The sequence below is a fragment of the Anas platyrhynchos genome, chromosome 14 (assembly GCF_047663525.1).
Source record: "Anas platyrhynchos isolate ZD024472 breed Pekin duck chromosome 14, IASCAAS_PekinDuck_T2T, whole genome shotgun sequence".
In the NCBI taxonomy this organism is placed as follows: domain Eukaryota; kingdom Metazoa; phylum Chordata; class Aves; order Anseriformes; family Anatidae; genus Anas; species Anas platyrhynchos.
This window is the reverse complement of record NC_092600.1, coordinates 10,184,011-10,204,905: the sequence shown is the minus strand read 5'-3', so window position 1 is coordinate 10,204,905 and position 20,895 is coordinate 10,184,011. Positions and strand designations below refer to the sequence as shown.

The 20,895-nt window shown below is 39.6% G+C and overlaps 2 long non-coding RNA genes across 2 annotated transcripts; both read right to left on the bottom strand.

Annotated features, from left to right (window-relative positions):
- Positions 1-508: 508 nt before the first annotated feature.
- LOC139998678 (uncharacterized) lies at positions 509-8,868 on the bottom strand. The gene is made up of 3 exons (XR_011803403.1): positions 8,499-8,868; positions 4,281-4,577; positions 509-2,323 (listed from the first exon to the last, which is right to left on the bottom strand). It is a non-coding gene; the product is annotated as an uncharacterized lncRNA (long non-coding RNA).
- A 2,038-nt stretch (positions 8,869-10,906) lies between these two features.
- Positions 10,907-18,257, bottom strand: LOC139998662 (uncharacterized). Its single transcript, XR_011803367.1, has 4 exons — positions 18,120-18,257; positions 17,968-18,012; positions 13,855-13,899; positions 10,907-12,704 (listed from the first exon to the last, which is right to left on the bottom strand). It is a non-coding gene; the product is annotated as an uncharacterized lncRNA (long non-coding RNA).
- Between the last annotated feature and the right edge of the window lie 2,638 nt (positions 18,258-20,895).

Sequence of the window (20,895 nt, the reverse complement as noted above, 5' to 3'; positions counted from 1 at the left end):
CTGCTGTCAGACCTGTGAAAGGTATTGTTTCATGAGCTGTTGGAGCTGGAGGCAATGCCTTGGTTCTGGTTTTTGAACCCCTGACAATCTGCCTTCTCTAAACTGCACTGTACAAAGAGCCCAGAGGAACCGCAAGCTCCAGCAAGGCAGAAAAAGCTAATTTTTTTTTTTTTTTCCTTCTTCTTCCTTTTTTTTTTTTTTTTTTTTTTTTTTTTTTTTTTTTTTTTGAAGAGGGGAAAGACATCTCATCTCTTTGCTCTATGGGGGTTAACATGTAGCATCCTGGATCCTGTCACTAAGAAGCATGATAAGACTTCAAAGAGTACAGTGCAGGGCAGATACAGGCAGGCAACAAGAATGGGGCTAATAAGTAGCCTGTAAAAAACAAACTAAAAAAAAAATCCCCCCCCCCCCAAAAAAAAACAACCCCCCAAACAGTAAAAAAAAAACTCTAATGAGCCACCCAGATCATATATGATACAGTCATTTTCCATCTTAAATAGCCTCTTTTATTAGCAAGTTTAGAGGACCCCAGACAGCAGCAAAATATTATCTGAGGTCCATAGCCATGGGCATAGAGCAAGGAAAGTGAATTTGAAGACATTGCTACATCTGGAGTTTATCAGCTCTTTTCCTGGCTAGTATTACAGTAAACAATTATCTGTAGATCAGGAGACAGCAGGGACTTTAAAGACCCAAATTACAGAGAAAGGGAGAGAGAGAAGGAGAATACAAGAGATAAAAAGGAGTCTATGCATCTTATCGTACTAATGAAATCAACCTGACAATCATGGCAGGCTGCAAGGGTATTACACTGTCTGGTATTAAATGAGCAGTTACAGCACGGGCTCCTGTGTCAAACAGCAAATAGACACGAAAGAGAAGAAAAATGTACCGCTAGGTCAAGGCAAGTGATTTATAGGGAGTAGTTAGACAGCTGGTCAGTTTTAAAACCTCCTCAAATGTGCTGTCAGGATAACAACATATTCAAAAGTTTTGATTAGCATTTCAAGGGACAGAGAATGTTCTGCAGTGCAGAAAGCCTCAGTGAGCCCTAAAATGCAATTAATGAGGAAATAGCAATCGCCTGAAGCTGTTGTTCTGTTTATGTGCAGAGGAACAATCACCTGTTGCAGTGGCAGGAATAATCCAGCCTGTTCTGTGGGACAAATTTGACTAATTTTCACTGTTTCAAACTGTAAAGCCTTGCTCTCCTTGAACTTGCAGCAAAAGGCAGATCTTCCTGCAAGTGGAAATAGCATGAATGGTATTTGATCCCCAAAAGGCTGTTTTCCAAAAATACAGGAGGTAGTATTGCCATGTTCCTCAGTGGAACAGATGCTGTTAGAATTGCTAAGGCTTGTTGTATTTTTATAAGGGCCTGACAAAAATATTGCCTTTTTTTTTTTTTAGAAATGTCCTCTTTTTTTTTTTTTTTCGTCCACACACTTTCAGGACCTTCCAGATGAAGATAACAGCCATGCAATTCTACAACAAAAAGACATATGGCACCCCAAAATGGGCTTTGGGAGCAGGAGTGAAATATCTCTGTTTAGTAATCCTGAGGCACAGTGGGATGGTGGTGATCTCAGTATTATTTTTGATAGATGTGGTTTCTTTAAATATTGAACCATTCCACTCATACAAAGAAGAGGAAAAATGAAGCATCTCAATGAATATTTATCCATTTCTGAACAGGAATTTTATACAGAATGTTAATAGTAAGCAAATTCTTGAGCATTTTTTACTGCTGTGAGGAACTAAAAGACACCTGAAGTCCTCTCCTACACCATTCCTAACAGCTCCCAGAGTATGCATATACCAAGGAGGAAAAATGTTTCAGGGCTGAACCATGTGTGGCTATTTTGCTTTGATTACTGACACTTCTGGTGTCCCCAGAACAGCGGTGAGACTGAGCCCAGTTTTGGCAGCCAGCAGTAGAGCGAGGAAACGTGTGAGATGATTTTTTTGTCTGAGCTGTGGCTAAGGAGCACACTAACAGTCCTACTACAGAACAGAAGAAATGGATCCAAGGGCTTCGCAGCATCTTTTGGTGAAAGATCGAAAATGTAGGCCAGGAGGAAAAAAAAAAAAAAATGTCACAGAACTTGTCACAGACAAAAGAAAAAGAGAGAAAATGAGGATGGAAAAAAAATAGTAATTTATTATGTAGCAATTTATTCATACAGTTCTGGTTTGCATAAGGTTGGCAGGAACTCCAAAGCTCAGGTCCAAGTGCTGGGACTCAGAAAATGTTGACAGGAGATCCTTCCTTGCCAGGGTACACATAGAGATACAAAAAGTCTCATATAAAAAACTGCACCTGAGAATACAAATTGAAAACAAAAGTTAATCTCTGAGGTTTGCATGAGATACAGTCAAAATTCAACAAAGCATAAAAGGTCTTACAGAGGGGCATGGGGGGGCCGTGTTTTGTTGTTGTTTTGTTTTGTGTTTTGTTGTTTTTTTGTTTGTTTGTTTTTCTTTTTTTTGCTACAGGCATAAAAGCGCTGTAACAACTTTCCTGATTAATAAATGCTATAATCTTATAATTTGCACTTCTATTATATATATATATATATAATTGGCACTTCTGTACATGTGAGGCAAAATACATTTTTAAAAAATTCCAGTCAAACCAGGATAGCAAAGACAGTGAAATTTTTGTTCATATGGAGAAGCTAGAAAGGATACAGGTACTCTCTCTCCCCTAAACTGGGGAACAGATAACCACTTTGTAACCAGAACAATACTGTATAAATTGTTAGCCAGAAGTTTACACTGAGTTTTGAAAAATTAATTTAATCTTGGAAGTTGTTCTTTCCTCTCATTTATTTTATGGTCTAAAGTGGGTCTTGATACCCTTGGGAAGACAGCAAATGCTGATGTACTCCCCACCACACTGGTATGAAGTATAGTCTCCACATCTCAAGGCAGAGTAGTGCTCAGAGGTGTCCCTTAGGGTTAGGACAATTCATGAATATGCTCAAGCCTGTTTGGCCCATGGTGCTGACAAATCCTAGGCCAGCTAGGCTACTTTGAGCCTGTACTTTTCCATTGACCCTCTGCCTGGATATATAGTTCTGATTTTGTTTGTGTCATGGGAAGGTTGTGGCATCTTGATCTCTCTACTAGGTTTTTAAATAGTAATATTTTGTTTGAAGGGAAAGAGAAAAAAGAAAGTGACAAAGAACACTAAATTAGTATTACTCAAGATGTTTACATTTGTACTTGAAGATTAGCAGCATGAGGTATTTCCATTCCCATTCATGTGGATAAAACCTTTTTTTTTTTTTAAGTTATGCAATTGCTAGTTTCTACTGTTTAAAAATAAATAGTAACATACTAATGTTTCTTAATGGATCCAAATTATCTAAAGGACAAACGGCCAGATTCTCTGGTTCATACTCCTGGTTAACCTGTGTGACTCAGTGTACTCTAGAAGACAGAGGAGAAAGAATTTGCTTGTGCTCAGAGGACTTCTGTCTGGATAAGGAGTGATGAAATATGCAATAACTCTCCTCCCTGCACAGGGCACAAAGGAGAGTGAGGGGACATGTACACGACACTGCAGTGACAGCACTGGGCAAGGCAGGGACACAGGAGAAGAGCAAGTGGGCGGAATGGAGAATCCTAGATTACATTTGCTTTGGAGCAGGTTTGTTTTGATAGGGCTGGCCCCAGCTGCTTGGCCAAACATGCTGGGCTAGCTTCTCACTCCATGTAAATCAAGAAGAGTGTAAGCTCATTCATTTTATTGGGGCTGTGTCTATTTATAGCAACTGAGGACTGCATCCAATGTTATGATGTTGTAAGAGAGTAAGACAGATATATCACAAAGTTCTTTTTCTAGGCTTTTTTTTTTTTTTTTTAAGTGCTGAATGGAACTCATAAATGATGATTAATAATTAGTAAACAAGAGCTGTTTTGTCCTACATGGCAGACTGTTAAAAGTAATTTTGTACTTTAGACAGCACCTGATGAAGTTATTTACTCAGCTAGTCAGGTCTCTGAAAGCAATACTTCTACTGCAAATATTCTCTTCTCACTCTTTTCCTCTCCTTATTTAATGGTTTACATCTCTACCTCCTTATTTTTCCTGAGGCAGTTGTCAGTGCATTTTTTTTCAGATTTCCCAGGCAGATACATTATCTTGTGATACAGCCCATGGTTGTGAATGTCACGGCTTGCTGTTTGACATGATGTCTCTCTAAGATGTACCACCCTGGGGGGCAGGGGTGGGGTGAAGTGACTGTAACTTCCTCAGCAATCATACTTACATAAAACAGCTTAAAAGTATCCATATAATATTCTGTAAAAAGCGCCTAACCGCAAGTTAGATGAAGGGCCATCTAATTCTTCCTTGTTCTTCATCATTCTGCAGACAAACGGAAGGGGACGACAGGCTCAAAGAGGTTGGCACATCCAGCAGCAAAGACACATCATCCTCTTCATCAACATCGGTCCTCTTTATCAGTAATGTCCACCTAGCTGGTTACAAAGTCCGCAAAATATTTTGTTTTGTTTTTCCATTGATTACAGCCAAGTTTGGATTGCTCTTCTGAAGAGGGCTGCTCCTGGGAGAAATTAAGAGCTGATCAGTTGTCTTTGGATGTTAAAAGCCGGGTAGAGCTGGAGGCTCTGTTACTTGAATGAGACAGAAGACCAAGGTTTTTGACCACTCTTGGTCATTAAAAGTCCCATGACATTTTTCTCAAGATTAATAATAGCAGCCCTGGAGGAGCAGGGGTTGACAGTTTCATGTGAAGCAAATTGCATTCTGCCTGCCACAGTCCCCCTCACAGTTTCAGCTGGATCTGATTCTGCCCTTCTTCACTTCCACTTTTGGAACGTGGACACTGGTTGCTAAATAGCAGATACTTTGTGCCCCAAATGTGATTGCATTCCAGCAATTTGTAAAGTCATCCCTTTGTACTGCCTGCCTACATGGATGAATGCTAGTTACAACTAACATCAAGAGATTCTGCAGGAGCAGAATTTAGTCCTTGATCTGTAAAACACCATGCAAAGCCTGATCTAAAGATATCTCAAAGCCAGAATGTAAAATGCTCCAATATTTGTGGCAAACCAGAGGAATTCTCTAAAGTGGAATGAAATATATTTTCAGCACTCTGAAGAGACAGATGGATAGATGGATGCATGAATATCCATGGATGCATAGACACATGGATAGATGCATAGATAGGGGTGGATAGAAGATAGTCAGACAGATAACTAGATAGGCAGATACCCAGAACTCAATTGATGGTAAGGTTTCTCCAATCTACCGACATCTTACACAATCACTCCAGAGAACCAGTAGATACATTGTGGGGAATTTTTCCATTGTTTGGAAAATGCGGATTACAGCATACCAAACCAGAAGAGAGATGAAAAAGAACAGGGGAATTCACATCAATGAAGAAAATGAATTGTTTTAGGCTTCATTAAGCAGTTTGCAAAATTGAAATTTTGTTTGGTCAGAATGGCAAGGCAGGGGGTGGCTGCTCAAAGTAAAAAATCCTTTCTTGTAAAGAAAATTAGTCCTAGGCTATAGCTTTGACTTATACCAAGCCAAATACAACAACCTTAAGCAGTTACCCCTTACACTGTGGTAATACTAATGGGAGTCCCAGACTGAACTGGAATGAGGAAAGGATGAATTAAGGGGGACAGAGCCATCTTTGCCCTCAGCTTCCTGGGCGTTCAGGGCTGTGGAAGGGCAGATCAGGAGAAACTCCCTCACATTTCCAATCAGATACTATATCAAAGCTTTAATACCCAGCCAAAGGGATCCTTTTTTAGGGCTAATGATGGTCAAATCTCAACATGTTTTCAGTGTCAGTTCAACTTGAAAGAAACCTGCCAAAAGTCAAATACTTCAAACATAGGAAAAAATGCCATATTCCTTGAGGTCTCCTATCCTCCTCTTTAGTATTTTTTTTCTCCAAACACCAAATCTGAGTGCCCTGACCTCAAAAAACATCTCACTCTAAGCAAGGTTCTTCTCATGCCAACTGGATTCCAAATGCAACCCTCCCCAACCCTAAAGGAAACTTTCAACTTAAATGTTCCAGTCTCATTTATTTTAGAGGTTATTTGCACTGCTGATGAAGCTTATGGGAGTTCTTTATGTTACTTACTTATCTCTTTGATCCATTGTTTCCAAATCAGTGATGCTCTTTCTTTCTGTTTTCAGCCTAAATTATTTCACAACCTTATTTTCTTAGTCATTTGTGTTTTTTTTTTTTATTTCTCTTCAGTTATTTAGGGGGGAGGACGACTTCAAGTTAAAAAGTACAACTATTTAGGTTTTGTAACATTAGGGAAAGGAGGAATGAAAGAGAATTTCTGCATTTTAAAGTTTTCCTTCACTGTTATGGGCAGCTTTCTGTATCTTGAAGCCAATTACCTCATTTACAATGGCTAACACTCTAAATGTAAAAAAAAAAAAAAAAAAAAAAGCCTTGTGCAATACAAAGCACAGTTAAATGGTCAGAAAAAGAACAATTATTTCCCTACTGTTGTTGTGTGGTTTTTTTTATTTTTATTTTTTTTATTTAATTGCCGGCAGGTGAAAACCTCTACTTCATGTCTCATTTGAACTGCACAAGTTCTCAGCTAACGTTAAAAGAAGAGTCAGCTTAATTGTTGACGTGAAGCAGTTTAAAGAATAGTGTTTGGTAAAGTCATTTGTTCCTTTTGCGTCTTTATCTTCAGTCTGACATGGGTTTAACCTTTGATCCTAATCCCTTTGTCAGTCAGGTTCAGCTTTAATCTCAGAAAGTAAAAGTATGGGTGCAGGGTTGTTTTAAGAGGGGAATAAAATCTCTGTTCTCTAAAGAGAAATGCTGAGCTACTGCAAGGACAGAACAGAAGATACAAGCAGGAGGTTTTCCTGGAGAACCTCTTGAGGGGCTACATGAACCAGGAAGGGGAACTGGATGTACATAAAGCTTTAAGACACCTTTTATATTTCTTGAAGAGCTCTACCAGACTTGTGTGGCTTTGGAGAGCTACTTCTTGTTTATTTATTCTTTCTTCTGAAGGCAGAAAACACCACTCCTTCACCTCAGAGGTTCTAAATATTTTTAGGCCAAATTCTTCTCACCTAAATTTGCGTTCTTAAATCAGGAGCCCAGTTGCTTCTGGCTTCTCTTTATAGTCAAAGGGAGATAATTCCAGAGGGAATTTAGGCATGTTGAAATTTTGCTGTTGATTTCTTTAATCCTTTTTTTCTTACTTTGCCTGAGTCTAAGCTGCCCGGTTGTAGCCTTTTCTTTGGATTTCTTCATATGCTTTGTCACATATGATGGACACCATCATCTGGCACCAAAACTGAAATCCATCACGATCCACTGGTGTACAAAGTGAAGGCACTGTTAGCCAAGAGAACTGATTGCCACAAGGTTTTGCTGAGGCCAGAAGCTTAGAAGGATTCAAAAAGGTATTAGATATTTATATCAGTAACAAGAATAGCCAGGTATAATACTAAAGACTAAAAAAATAAATAAGAGTTTTGAGAGAGCTATAAACCTACATTCTTCAGGGCTTATGTGAACTTCTGACTAATGAGGGTTTGGAGGAAATTTTTTCCGGTGGAAATTCTCTGGGATTTATGTTTTAATTCACTTAGGCACTTTTGAAATCCCACCCTCTGGCTTGCTGGACTTCTGATTGATCCACAATGACATTTCCTGAGAGCATATGTTCCCAATCATCAAACAATGCACAAATTTATTGTTTCTTTTTGTTTTGTTTCATTTTGTGTTCTTGTTTTTGTTTGTTTGTTTTTCAATAATTCCTGGATAATTCAGAAGAAATAAGAAAAAAAAAAAAAAAAACTTTCTCAGTAAACAGTCACAAATAATTTGCTTGGAAGGACTCCCTTCCTTAGTTCATATGCCTTGTACAGCCTTGCCCCTGCTGCCTTCCTGCCTGCATAAAGAAAAACCTCAGCCTTTGGCATACCTGTACTAATAGTTCTCATTTTTAATTGGCACCAAAAACATCCTAGATGCTTTAGAGACTCGAGTGAAGGTGATGTGCTTACCTGGAAGAATCTCCATTCTAGGGAAAACAAAATTCAAAGCTAATTATGGTACAGAAAACATTAACCATATTTATTCAAATTTCCTGTTAGGAGCATGGTTGGGGATGCACTTTGGTGAATATTCTTTTAATAACTGCTCTAATCTGAGGAAATGAGATGCTTACTTCTTGATATCTGTTACCTGAGAAGAAACACCGGAGCACAGATAATCATCAGGGCATCATGTCTATCCTCCAATCCCTGATGTCAATGACAGTGGGTCCCTTCATGTGCTTTCAGTGCAACATGGACAGTACAAAACCAGTGCCTTCCAGCAGGCAGGAGATAGACAGAAAGGTAGGTACTAAGCTCAGCCAGGATTACAGGATGCAGAGACTATAAAAAGAAGGTTATGCCAAAGAACTAAGTAGCACACGTACTCAAAGAACACAAAATCTCTCCTCACCTAGTGTAAATGGATGAGGTAATCATAAGTTAGAAACGGAGAAGTCTCAGAAGTCTGAGCAGTCCTTTGTTCACTGTTTCTCCTCTGTGCTTGGAAAGATCATAGTGCAATGCTCCTTATATAAAGGTCACACTATTATACACCCTGCAAAGTGTTACAATTATAGCATCCCTGGTAGCTTCTAGTCATTGCAAAATAATCGTTGTGAATCTTTATAGAAGTCTTTTGTGGGATTTTTTTTTCACTCCTTCTTGATCCGTGCAGCTGACTCATGAAGCTGGAAGAGGAGACGAACAAGCTAATTACTGCGGGAACTTACATCACCGAGCTCTTGTGCTAAGCAGCTGAAGCTGGTTTCGTTTCGTTGAAACCATTACACTGAAACTACTGTTCTGTCATCCTGCAGAGCAATGCTGGGATGTCCATTGCTGTGATCAGAAACAAGCAGCAGCAGCAGCTGAAAGACAAAAAGAACAGAAAGGCTCTTTTTGTCACACAGATAGCCTTTCTGAATTTACAAAATGTCTAAGTTTTTTCTTTTTCAAATGGCCAATTAGTCTCTGATGACTTTTTAGTCTTAGCTTTTTTAATTTTAACTAAATTTGATAGCTGCCCACACTGAAGAAGAGCTATCATCCATGACATCCTTCTTTCAGATCCTACAAATGATCCCAAAGAAAAAATTAATTCTAGGGTTGGATCATCAGGGATGACACAGGGGCCACATATTTACCCATATGCATCAATATGTGACTAGTGTACTTTCCCCAGCAACATATGAGAGACTCATTTAGCTAGCTGTGTAGCCTTCTTCATCTATCTTTCTCCCTGTCCCATTTCACAGAATAACAGCATCCAGATTTCATTCTTTCACATGCTAACGTGATTCTTCCAGATCAAGTTGGTGCCTACATGCTAGGAAAATCATCTAGGCTGTCTTGCATTTCTACGTACTAAGAGGATTTCAGTCTGCAGAAGGCTCATTGCAACAGATTTGCAGATGTTACCATCATCCTTTGATTTTCAAGGAAGTGAGATGCGTCATAGACGTAAACGAAATTATTTTAGCACATGATTACAAGCACTATTGTGGAGCAGCACAACAGGGCCTTTCCACCTTTCTAACAGAACACTCAATGACACATTTTCCTTGGCTGGGTTTGCACGTGAATTCACCATTCCCAATGGTGAAAGCTGAATGCTGAAAATCCTTTGTAAGTATGCAGGCAAGTGAAGAGGTGGAACACCAATTTCAGTGTGCTGCAGCAGTAGCACCACTAGAAACGTTCCACTACTGCAGAATTCCCTCTCCCAGAGTCAGTTAAAATTGTGGAAAGGGAGCATTTCTGCTCAGGGAAGCAGAACTTGTACTACAAATTGCATCATAAGCACTTGTTTTCTCAGAGAACATGCCTAATTGAACAGCAGTGAAATGAATCTCTAATTCCTTGCTGGTCCTGGCCACCCACCCACTCAGCCATGATGAATCAGTTCTTCCCCTGGCAGCCATGGGGGAGTTAGAGGTGACAATACAGTGAGAACACGCTTCACTCAAGATGCTGTTTTCTCTTCCACAAATCCCATATACCATTCCATTCTCTTCTGTACAGCAGCCTGCCCTATGGGTAATGCAGACTATTATTGATGAAAGCCAACCAGGATTCTGAATGTCATTATAAGGACTGGTTTGTTTACTTAAGGCTTTAACCATAGACTTTAGCTTACATATGGCTTCGCTCATCCTGTGTTAAAAGCATCCTATGTAGTCAAAGAATTAAAAGCTCATATGTCCTTTTTTTTATTCTGTTTTGATTTATGACACATGTTGATTCCATTTTCTGTCTACAACCTGCTATATACTCTAAGTAGGTGTGTGATAATACTTGTTGGAGGCCAGGAGCTAGCAAAGAATTTGTTTAAAAAAATGCTGAGGCCACTCCTGCCTCTTAAGGTTAGGATTGGTGGGTGGGTGGGTGCTAGTTTGGTCTTCATTACATTATTTTAATTAAATAATACCAAAAGCACCGTGGGCAGCAGGCAGGCACCTTTTTAAATGTTATACACTGCAACAAACACATGTAGTTCAATAAATTGTTTCTGATGATTTTCTTTCCCATTAGGGGCCTGGGTTAATATCCCACAAAGCAATTGAAACTCCTCTTCTGAACTTTAACATGCTCTGGATATTGCCATGCCAATTAGCTGTCCATCAGCATTATCTTTATCATGTTTATCATTCATTCCACTGTCAGAATGTGATTACCTTTCCCTGCAGCCAGAAACGGGTCCAGCAGTTTCATTGGGAAACTGAAAAAGCAGCCTGCATTCATGTCCATCATGATTCCTCATGCAGAAAGTACAACTTTTTCCATTTTTAATTATGAGATATTATTATTATTATTATTTAAATGCATTGCCCTGACCCACTTTTCTTGTTTCAATATGCCAGTGGTAGATTGGGTTATGGTACAGAAAACATTTGATAATCTGAGCAAAGAAGAAAGGAGAGATGCAGTAACATTGGTAATTCAAAATCTCTGTAAATTAGACAAAAAGAAATGCTATATTTAATATACTGGACTATGATGAAAGAAGTCAGAGCAGAGAATGAGGTCATAAACAAAAGAAAAAATGTGTTTGTTTTTTAAGTGTGACACACTTAAAGTGCAATTCTGATAATCCACCAGAGGATGAGAAGCCAGAGCCAAGCTTCTGAAATCTGAATACCTTCAGACACTGACCTGCTCGACTGACCCACAGCTTTACAACGGGCTGAAGCAGACACTCCACATGCTGACTTTGCCTCTACACATCTCTGGGATCCAAGCCCCTTTCTGGATTTTTTGTTTCTTCTTTCTAATACAGAAAACTGCAAATATCCCCCTTACATTGCTGGAACTCTGACTTCACTTTCTTCCTTTTTTCTGTCATTCTCTAAAAGAGGAACTGGAAAATTTTATGATCGCTGAACACTTGTGTTGCTGATCAGGCATGGGCAGTTAAAAAGGTAAAACTTTCTTGTTGTAAGATGGTATTTCCCCAGGGAGAAAGGAAGGTATGTCTCCTATTTGATGTAATATTATGCATTTTTTTTTACACTCGTTATAGCTGAATTGAGATCAGATTCATATTTCTCTTAAATTTGATTTCTCTGGTACCACCTGTGATACTTGAATCATGTAACGTGAGCTATCATTCATTATAGAGCTGCTTATTGGATCAAACACTTGCACAAAAAAAGGTTGGATTTCTCCCAGGAATGAGGAAGGACAGGAATTTCTAAAACTCTTGCTGGCAAAAGGTAGCTTGAAACCATAGTTCATGCATCCAGTGGGTTTAAAATTATTTTAAAACCTATTGATATATCTCTGACTGTCTTGACAGTGTCTCGAAGTGTTGGGTAGGGCTGCATGACGCTTTATGCCATGTCGCCATTTTACATTAATACAAGTCAAATTAGAAATGATTGCCAGCTTCCATAATCTATCAGTGCCAGCTTGTCACAGGCTGAACAGGGACAGCAGCCTGAGAGGCAGGCAGAGAGCCCTCCCGGGTGCTACAACCAGCACAGCTGATGTCACTTCACACCATGCTCCCTGGTGCCACACAGTGTACCCCCAAGCCTTTCTGCATCCTCTGTGATGCAAGCTGAGAGGCTTTCATTGCTCCCGGAGGGAGTGGGCTCTGGTCCCATTCCCACAAAAGACAGTTGATTGTTATAGGTGGACTGCTGGTCTGAACCGGTATGTCAAATCCCACGTTAACTTAAAAAACATTAAAATGATAACTTCATCTCGAGTTACTTTCCTATTCATCTATAGAATTTCTCAATTATGTATGACTAATTTTGCACAAAGTCATTATTTGGAGCAATTTGTCTAAGTATGAGAGGCAACACCTTCAACCTTCCTGGATGGTGGGTGGGGAAAATGTCATAATCAGTTCTGCTTTGGCATGAGTTATTAAGCGGTCACAGGAGTTCAAAGGAGAGAAATAATGAACAGGTAAGTCATTACATGCAAAAATTCTTCTTCTATATTATCAAAATACAAATTAATTACAGATAAGATCAGATGAATTTTCTTTAATGTCAGTTTTTTCCCAGAGATGGTAATGAAAGCATACAGTATGTGGGAGGAGAGGAGTGGAGATGTATGGAAGGGATGTTTTATTAATGTTGGCTTGATTTCACTGGGAAGACATTGCCTGTGAAAGCAGTAAAGGAATCAGGAAAGGCTCTGGGACATGCAAATAAAATCATTTTTATTGCACTTAGTGTGCTAACTCATGCATGATCTCATTCAGACTCTCAAAGCAATCATAAAACTATCTCCATGCAACAATTACTCCATCAGCCAATGCAATCAGCAGGTAGGGCAGCTGGCAGCCCTTGCCACAGGATCCTCCTGAATTCATTAGCTTGTGGTCGGGATACCGTGACAAGGTTTCCATTCTTGATTTGGAAGGGGATGACCGTAACTAAAGTGAACATGTGACTCATCCCAGCCAAGAGAGAAAAAAGCCCACCCCACTCCCCTCCCCCCTTTCCATGCAATACTAATATTCACATGACAACAAACATTTTCAAAATAATAGTCCTATATACTTAAGACTAATCAGAGCGGGCGCCATCCAACTTGCAAAGGTAGCAATTTTCCTTCATTAAAGCCAAATCAGGAGAGAGAACTTCAGGATTCCTTAGGGCTAATTACAAGGTGTTAATAATAACAATATAATGGCAGCAATTTTCTAGCTTTGCCCAAACCTATAATCTGCCCTGAGTGCCTTATAGGATTGTCTCTGAGTTTATATAAAGCCAAGTGTTAGCCCAAAAAATGTTTTAAGTAATTTAATTTTTACATCATGTCTCTCCTCAGTCTGTTTGCAGCGATGTGGTAATTGTCAGTGGAGAGCATTTTCATTGGGGGAAGAGGACGTGTAGCAGCATGACAGCTCAGAATAACCCTCTCCCATCTCCCCAGAGCACACACTGAGACCCAGGCACCTCCGAGCTCAAGCCCAGCCTGCCCAGAGGGACCACAGCCGAATTTCTTGGGCCCCTCCTGCCCGCAGCGGAAGGGAGGGAGGTAACTGATTACAGAAGAGCCGGAGACAAACAACAAACAGACAAACGTACAAATTATTTTCGCATCCACCTCCTAATTGCTTGCTAAAAAGCATGATCAAATGTAGCATATTGCTCGAGTGGTGATGAGTCACTACTCAGAAATTTTCAGCCACAATAGCAAATCAACAGCATTGCCACAGTGAGGGAGATTTGAAATACAAGTGAGAGAATTGTTGTGCAGCCTCTGCAGGGTGAATCTAGCAAGCTCTCCCCAGGAACAGAACTCACCCACGTCTGGAGGGTTTTCAAGGTCAGGTCATAATCCTGAAAATCCTGTAGGTGAGAAAGAGGCAGCTTGATACAGGAGCAAAGCAAAAATCTGAATTTCCAGTTAATCCCTTGCTAAATTTTGAAGTTGTCCCACTATTGATCTGGCTGCAGCTCTCATCCTCGTGGTGATTGCTTGCCTTAAAAATGTAATAGCGCAGTGTAAGGTAATTTGGAGAAATTTGTTTTTATCCATAAAACGTAGACATCAGAGACCTTGTCCTAAAGGGGAAAAAAATGACATAATATATTTGTCTTTTTTTTTCCCAGAGAAAATGTTTACATACTGTGTGTCAAACTTTAGCCTGCAGCAATATGATTTATGAACAAATTCTAACCTACTTTGCAGATGATGAGTTAATTCTCACTGGGAAAAAAAAAAAAAAAAATTACAACACTGAAGAATGTTGACATGGTACACATTCTACTTGGAGAAAATACACCTAGCAGAGCTACAGTACAAGCCTGTATTAACTTCAATGCTTCCTACAGGCTGAGAAACTTAAAAAAAAAAAAAAAAATCATTACAAATACTAGAGTCAAATTTCTGTGAGGCTGGAAGCTTATCCACCTCAGACCTTCAAAACTTACCTGTAAAATCTCATCCAAACAGTTATGTTTAGAAATTTTCTGATATTTCTCAGATGATAAATACTGTTTTGTTTTCAAATGAAAACTGGAAGAAATGAGAAGAAAATTAAGGAGCCAAAGTCACGTATTGTAAGCATTCTTGCCCTACAAAAGGGGGAGAAATGGTTAAGAAAAATATGCAGTGTATGTGTGAGACTGAAATATCTTAATTTTTCTGCTCCACAGGCTCACCTCTGTTTAGGAAAGGGGGGGAAACCACTGTCATAAGGGATTAAGCACAGGGCTGGAGTCAAGTCAGATGAGTTCAAGTGGTGGTTCTTTCTCTATCTTAGAAGATAAACCCGAGAGAAACAAACAGCTCTTCATTTCTGTACTATGTCTGTCTCCTCTTTTCAAAAACTCTACCACCATTTATTCAAGAGCACTGCACACTTTGATGTCTAGAGATGAAAAGCGGTTTTTGAGGTAAGAAATCACAGATCAGTCCTAATCTAGAAGAATCAGTGGCTACTAATGATGAGCAATTTAATTCCATATGAGTATTTTTTCTCCCTTTATGGTTTTGTTTTACTAGACAGTTATCAGGTCAAATGGTGCTAAGTGAATAAATGAAGAGCATTTCTTGTGGATAAACTGAGTAAAAAATGTGACCTATTTTTCTACTCATAAAATTAGTATGGAGCAGGATCCACTTTTTCTTGCTCGTAGTCAGATGCAGTCCCAGCACTAAGTAAATTGAGAGCTTCACACCCGTTCACTAAAGTAAATTTATTCTGATTTATCTTATATACTTGTCAAAAGCTGTGCCAAGATGTATAAACAAACCATTTTCTTGGATTGTTTCAAGCTAATCATATTAACATATTTGCTTTATTGGCTTTGGGGGGTTTCCAAGTGGAAATGATTGAAGTAGGGTCCAAAACCAGCTTTGTTCTGTTGCCAGTTCTGGTGCTAATGTGTGCCTCATTGGACTTCTACTGTCCCTGACAATGGGCCTGCGCTTTCATAGAGGAGGTTTTCAGTGGCAGCTCATCATCAGTTTATTTTTGCAAAATGTTGTTCTTAATAAGTTAATTATTTAGAAAGTGGAACAACTGGGAAGCATGACATTGGGTCTGCAAAAGTGGTGCTCGTCCATTGCAGTCAGAGGAGCTTGGGGGATTCCTGCAGGCTGAAAAACACAGAATCCACAGAAATATACAGGAAATGCAGTGTACAGTTAGACAACATACTCAGCAGATCCCCAAGGAAGAAAGGATGTCATTAAAGACTGAAGAAGTCCATGCCACAACCATGTGCTTTATCAACACTTTGAAGAAGGAAAATGTTAACCTAGAGGGGTTGTCAGTCAAGGCAAAACTCACAGCTTTGCCCATGAGCAAAAGTTAAATGGACAAAGAAAAAAAATGTAAAAGTTACTGTGACAAAGATACATATTATTCTCCTGCTCAAAGAATTTCAAGCCATTTGAAAATGTGGGCTTATCTCCTTCCTTGGGCTATTAAGAGTGTTTCCGCAATTGAATTTGTTACAATTTATGGAGTAGCAGGATCGAGCAAGCCAGGGTTACAGAATCCATGGTTTGGGATGGAAAACAACATCTAAAAGACCCATTGGCTTAATGATGCAAGTCATGGCTTGTAGCAAACACAATTTTAATTATGGTGAAACGTTGGAGGTGAAATTCAAAGACAGAGTTAAGAAGGGCACAGATCTCTTGCTGAAGCATTGCTAAGGGTGGGAAAAACAAACAAGGCATCAGCATGAAGGCAGCCTGTCCGTCTGTGTAGACCAGAGGCACTAAGAGGTATTATTGCTATATTAGTGCTACCAACATTTTCAATGCTGTGGGTTTTCTATTTTTTTCCTTTTTTTTTTTTTCCTCCCCCTTTGGTTGTTGTTGTTGTTTTGTTTTGTTCTGTTTTGCTTAGTTTTGTTTTGCTTTACTGCTGGACCTCCAGGTACTTTGCAGAGGGTTTCAGTTATTGTGAGCCCTGTTTTAAAACTAGAGTAATTGTGGCCCCATGCAGGGATGTGGCTCAGCCTGGGACACACCCAGAGAGCAGCAGCAGGATCCAGAACAGCTCTCCTGGACACAGACCAGCACCCAGGACTGCTCATACTTTTTTTTTTTTTTTCCTTTGGGACTACTTTTATTTTATTTTATTTTATTTTGAAAAAAGAGTTTGGCTTCACACATATCAATTTTATGAAAAGGAAACCCAAACCAAATATGATTTTTTTATAGGAAAAGGTTTCAGCCAACTCTCTATCTGTGACTCTGCATCCCTGTTCTCTGGCTCCCAATATCTCTCAGTGGAGAATACTCTAGGGAAAGCCTCTTTGGGCTGTATAACACACATCCACATAAGCAAAATAATAACAATAGTCTTAAAGGGTGAATTCAGTGACCTGTCCTTCCTTTGCCGTTCCCTTCATTTGTGCCCCCCCTCTTTCTGCACATCGATTTCCTATTCTTTTCTCACGGAGGTGACTGAGATTAAAGGTTTACTGTGGCTGATTATTCAGGAAAGTCCCACTTTCTAAATCTGGTTCTAATTAAAAAGGGGCGGGGGGAGGAAGGGAAAAAAACCTTCTTACTGTACACACAGGCAGCCTAATCCATCCTGCTGACTTTCATAGGCATGAGCTTCTATCATAGTATTAATAAACTATTTTCCAAGATTTATGTTTCTTAACCCTCCTCACCCTGGAGATTTTTTCGGATGTGAGCTGTAGATGTCACTTCAAGAAAAGATGGGCATCTGACTTTGGCCTGGACATCAGTTTATTTATGAGGGAGGGGGCCAGGAGTTCAACCCTTGTGTTCGTAACAGGGCTAAGCAAACAGCTCCAAACCAGCTTTAAGCCATTCTAAATAGACGGAGGAGCTGGTAACCCAACTCCCAACCATAGCTGGAGTTCACGTTTAGGTTGTGATTTTACTCCATTCCCAAATGTCACTTTATCCCTGCTTTTCAGGAGCTTATTTTCAAAGATTTATGAAATGTGAGATGACAAACCTGGTGCAATAATGTTGAGGAGATTTTGCCCTTAACTCACCCTAGGAAATACTCTGCACGAATGGTGTGGAGGTAGCTTCCAAGAGTAGCCTTATTTCCCCTAGGAAAAAGAAAATCTGAGCTGTGTGCCATTAAAATGAAAAACTCAAAGAGGGTAGGAGGGTACTGAGAAGGGCATTAATCAGAAGTGGTTAAAAAAAAAAAAAAAAAAAAAAAAAAAGCCTTTTTTTTCTTGCCTGGGAAAAAAAGACACAAGGATGAAAAAGAAATGAATTTATAGGAGGACAGAATAGCTCTACCATAATTTGTCAATAAGTAACACAGCAGACAGCTTCCTTCGCACCGTCTGTCTTTACTATAGGGACAAAAAGGTTCCCATTACTTCCTTCCTGCGTATTATAATTATTAATATTAGTTATTAATTATACAGAAAACCCAAACTTCATGCACAGATTCTGACCTCAGTCCCTGGGAAGCTGATGGAACAGCTCATCCTGGAGGCCATCTGTAAGCATGTGGAAAACAAGAAGGTGATCAGGAGTAGTCAGCATTCACCAAGAGATTCACCAAAGATTCACCAGATTCACCAAAGGGAAATCATGCTTAACCAACCTGATTGCATTCTGTGATGGGACAAATGGCTGCATAGATGAGGGGAGAGTAGTGGATGTTGTCTACCTGGACTTCAGCAAGACTTTTGACACTGTCTCCCATTATAATCTCCTCATAAGCAAGTTTAGGAAGTGCAGGCTTGATGAGTGGACGGTGAGGTGGATTGAAAAGTGGCTGAACTGCAGGTCTCAGAGGCTTGTGCTCCATGACACAGTGTAGCTGGAGGCTGGAGGTCAGTACTGGGTCTAGTCTTGTTTAATTTATTTACCAGTGTCTTGAATGAAGGGATAGAGTGCTTCCTCAGTGAGTTTGCTGGTGGCACAAAACCAGGAGGACTGCCTGATCCACAAGAAGACTGTCCTGCCATTCAGAGAGATCTGGACAGGCTGGAGAGATGGGCAAAGAGGAACCTCTTGAAATTCAACAAAACCACGTGCACAGTCCTGGGGAGGAATAACCCCCAGCACCAGGACAGGCTTGGGGCTGACCTGCTGGAGAGCAGCTCTGCAGAGAAGGACCTGGAGGTCCCGGTGGACACCAAGCTGACCATGAGCCAGAGCCGGGCCAAGAAGGCCACTGGTATCCTGGGCTGCGTTAGGAAAAACATGGCCAGCAGGTCAGGGAGGTGATCCTCCCCCACCAGTCAGCCCTGCTGAGGCCTCGCCTGGGGTGCTGTGTCCAGCTCCAGGCCCTCCAGTGTGAGGCAGACCTGGAGCTCTTGGGGGGAGTCCAGCAGAGAGCAATAAATAAGCTCCTCTCTCTTGGCAATAAATACTCATACAGCAATTTGATTTATTTATTTATTTTTTTGTCTCATCTGCTTCTTTAAGGTTCAGACACATTGCTGAAGCAGTAGACACTGCGGGCAGCAGGATGACCATACCCTCTGTCATGAGAAATACTCATATGACGGACCCTACACAGAAAATAGAGTGTCCCTCACCAGGAAGGAAACCTTGAGTTAATGGACTTCCTTATGGAGATCCAGGCTCTTAACAATGGATGGAAAAGAAATGCTAAAGAAATTATAAAGATAATATGAATTATCACTACAGTCAATGCATGAGAGCACAGAAGTGCAAACATCAGGCTTGACTTCTTTCTGACTAGATGGCATGAGAAAAAAAAAAGAGAGAGAGAGAGAGAGAGAGAGAGAGAAAGAGAGAGAATAAGTCTTCAGTAAGAAATAATTATACCAGTGTATTGGCTTCACATGTGGTTTATATATTTGATGCTTTGTATATGTATTCTCTCCTAGCACATTTACAGAAAAAAAAAAAAATATATATATATATATATATATATATATATATATATAAAATCCCTTTGTTATTACTTAAAGTTGAACTTTTTAGGAGTATTGTACAGCCTCTGAGGTCAAGAGGGTGAAGACATCACTGTAGAGGCACCAGAGCTGGTGGTTGCATTAAACAACATTGGACATGTTCATATAAAAACAACCATTGGGATGTTTCCGTGCCACGTATGTTTGCATAAATATCTGCATGTATTTATAACCCACCTCTCCTCATAAAGATATAAAGCTATCTTCCTGGTGATTTACATTGTGTATCTGTAATCTGCTGCAAGGTCAAAGCAACTCAACTGAGGTCTATGGAGCTACTCCAGATTTACACTAGTCTAATAAAGATCAAAATCTAGCCCAGCATATTACCCTTCCTATTCACAAACGTATTTTTATGTTTGTGTTATCTTCTGCCTTGTTACATTCCTGAAGAGTTTTTGTGCTAACATAGTTGGACTACAAGATTTTCTTTAATCGTGTAATCTTGGCCCTTTTTTTAGGAGGAGAGTTGACAGCTGGGTTAAATTACAAAAATGACAGTATTATATGACTAGCAACATCAGTATCTAAAAACTAATCTGAGTATCAACCACTGCTGAGCATCTAATTACATTAATGAAATCCTACAGAAGTTCCACTTCGTTCAAATATTTTACTTTGCAACTGAAAACATAAATTATCCAGAGGACTTGAGGAAACCAGCTCTCTCTGCAAACTGTACTTCCAGCAGTCTCCCCAATAGGTCTCCCCACTAGTAAACATAACACTCTATTTTTCTGATGATATTCGAGCAGTAGAGGTGCCTTGCCCAAGGCCTGCAGAAAATCAGTTTCAGAAGCAGGTTGTGATTGCAGGAGTTCCTCACCCATTCATTGAACCATTTAATTCAATCTGGAAAATCACGTATTCATACTCAAAGTGTTGTGCCTATAATGCACCTTAGTTTATAGTCCTTGGAAAGGTTTTAAAGAAAAAAAAATAAATTAACTGCAGTAGATTACTTCAGAATATTCTGTTCTATCTCAGAACAGGATGATTCTTCAAGGTGCAGTTTATGTTTGCATTCTGTCAGTCTGTATGTAGCTAAGAGAAATAATTGTGAAAATGTTAGTTCCAGCCATAGCCCCTTTCACCACTGGTATTTTAGTCATACCTTAACGTATATAATTTTCTTCAATGAGAGTGTTTACACTTCCAAATACCTGTTGTGAATACCAGTTGGCTTTAAATGTAAAAATGACAAAATAAGAAGGAAAATAAAAGACACAAAAGCTTTTTCAAAGAGAATTACCTGCACCTGAGTCCCAGCAAAAGAGGTATGGTAAATAATTCTGAATGAGCTTTTTAAATACCTGACATCAGGGATTCAGAAAAAAAAAAAAAAAAAAAAAGTCGATTAATACAGCTTGATATAGTTTCCCAGCCAAAGTGGCTAGATCCTTACAGGCTAATGTTCTTAAAGACACAAAG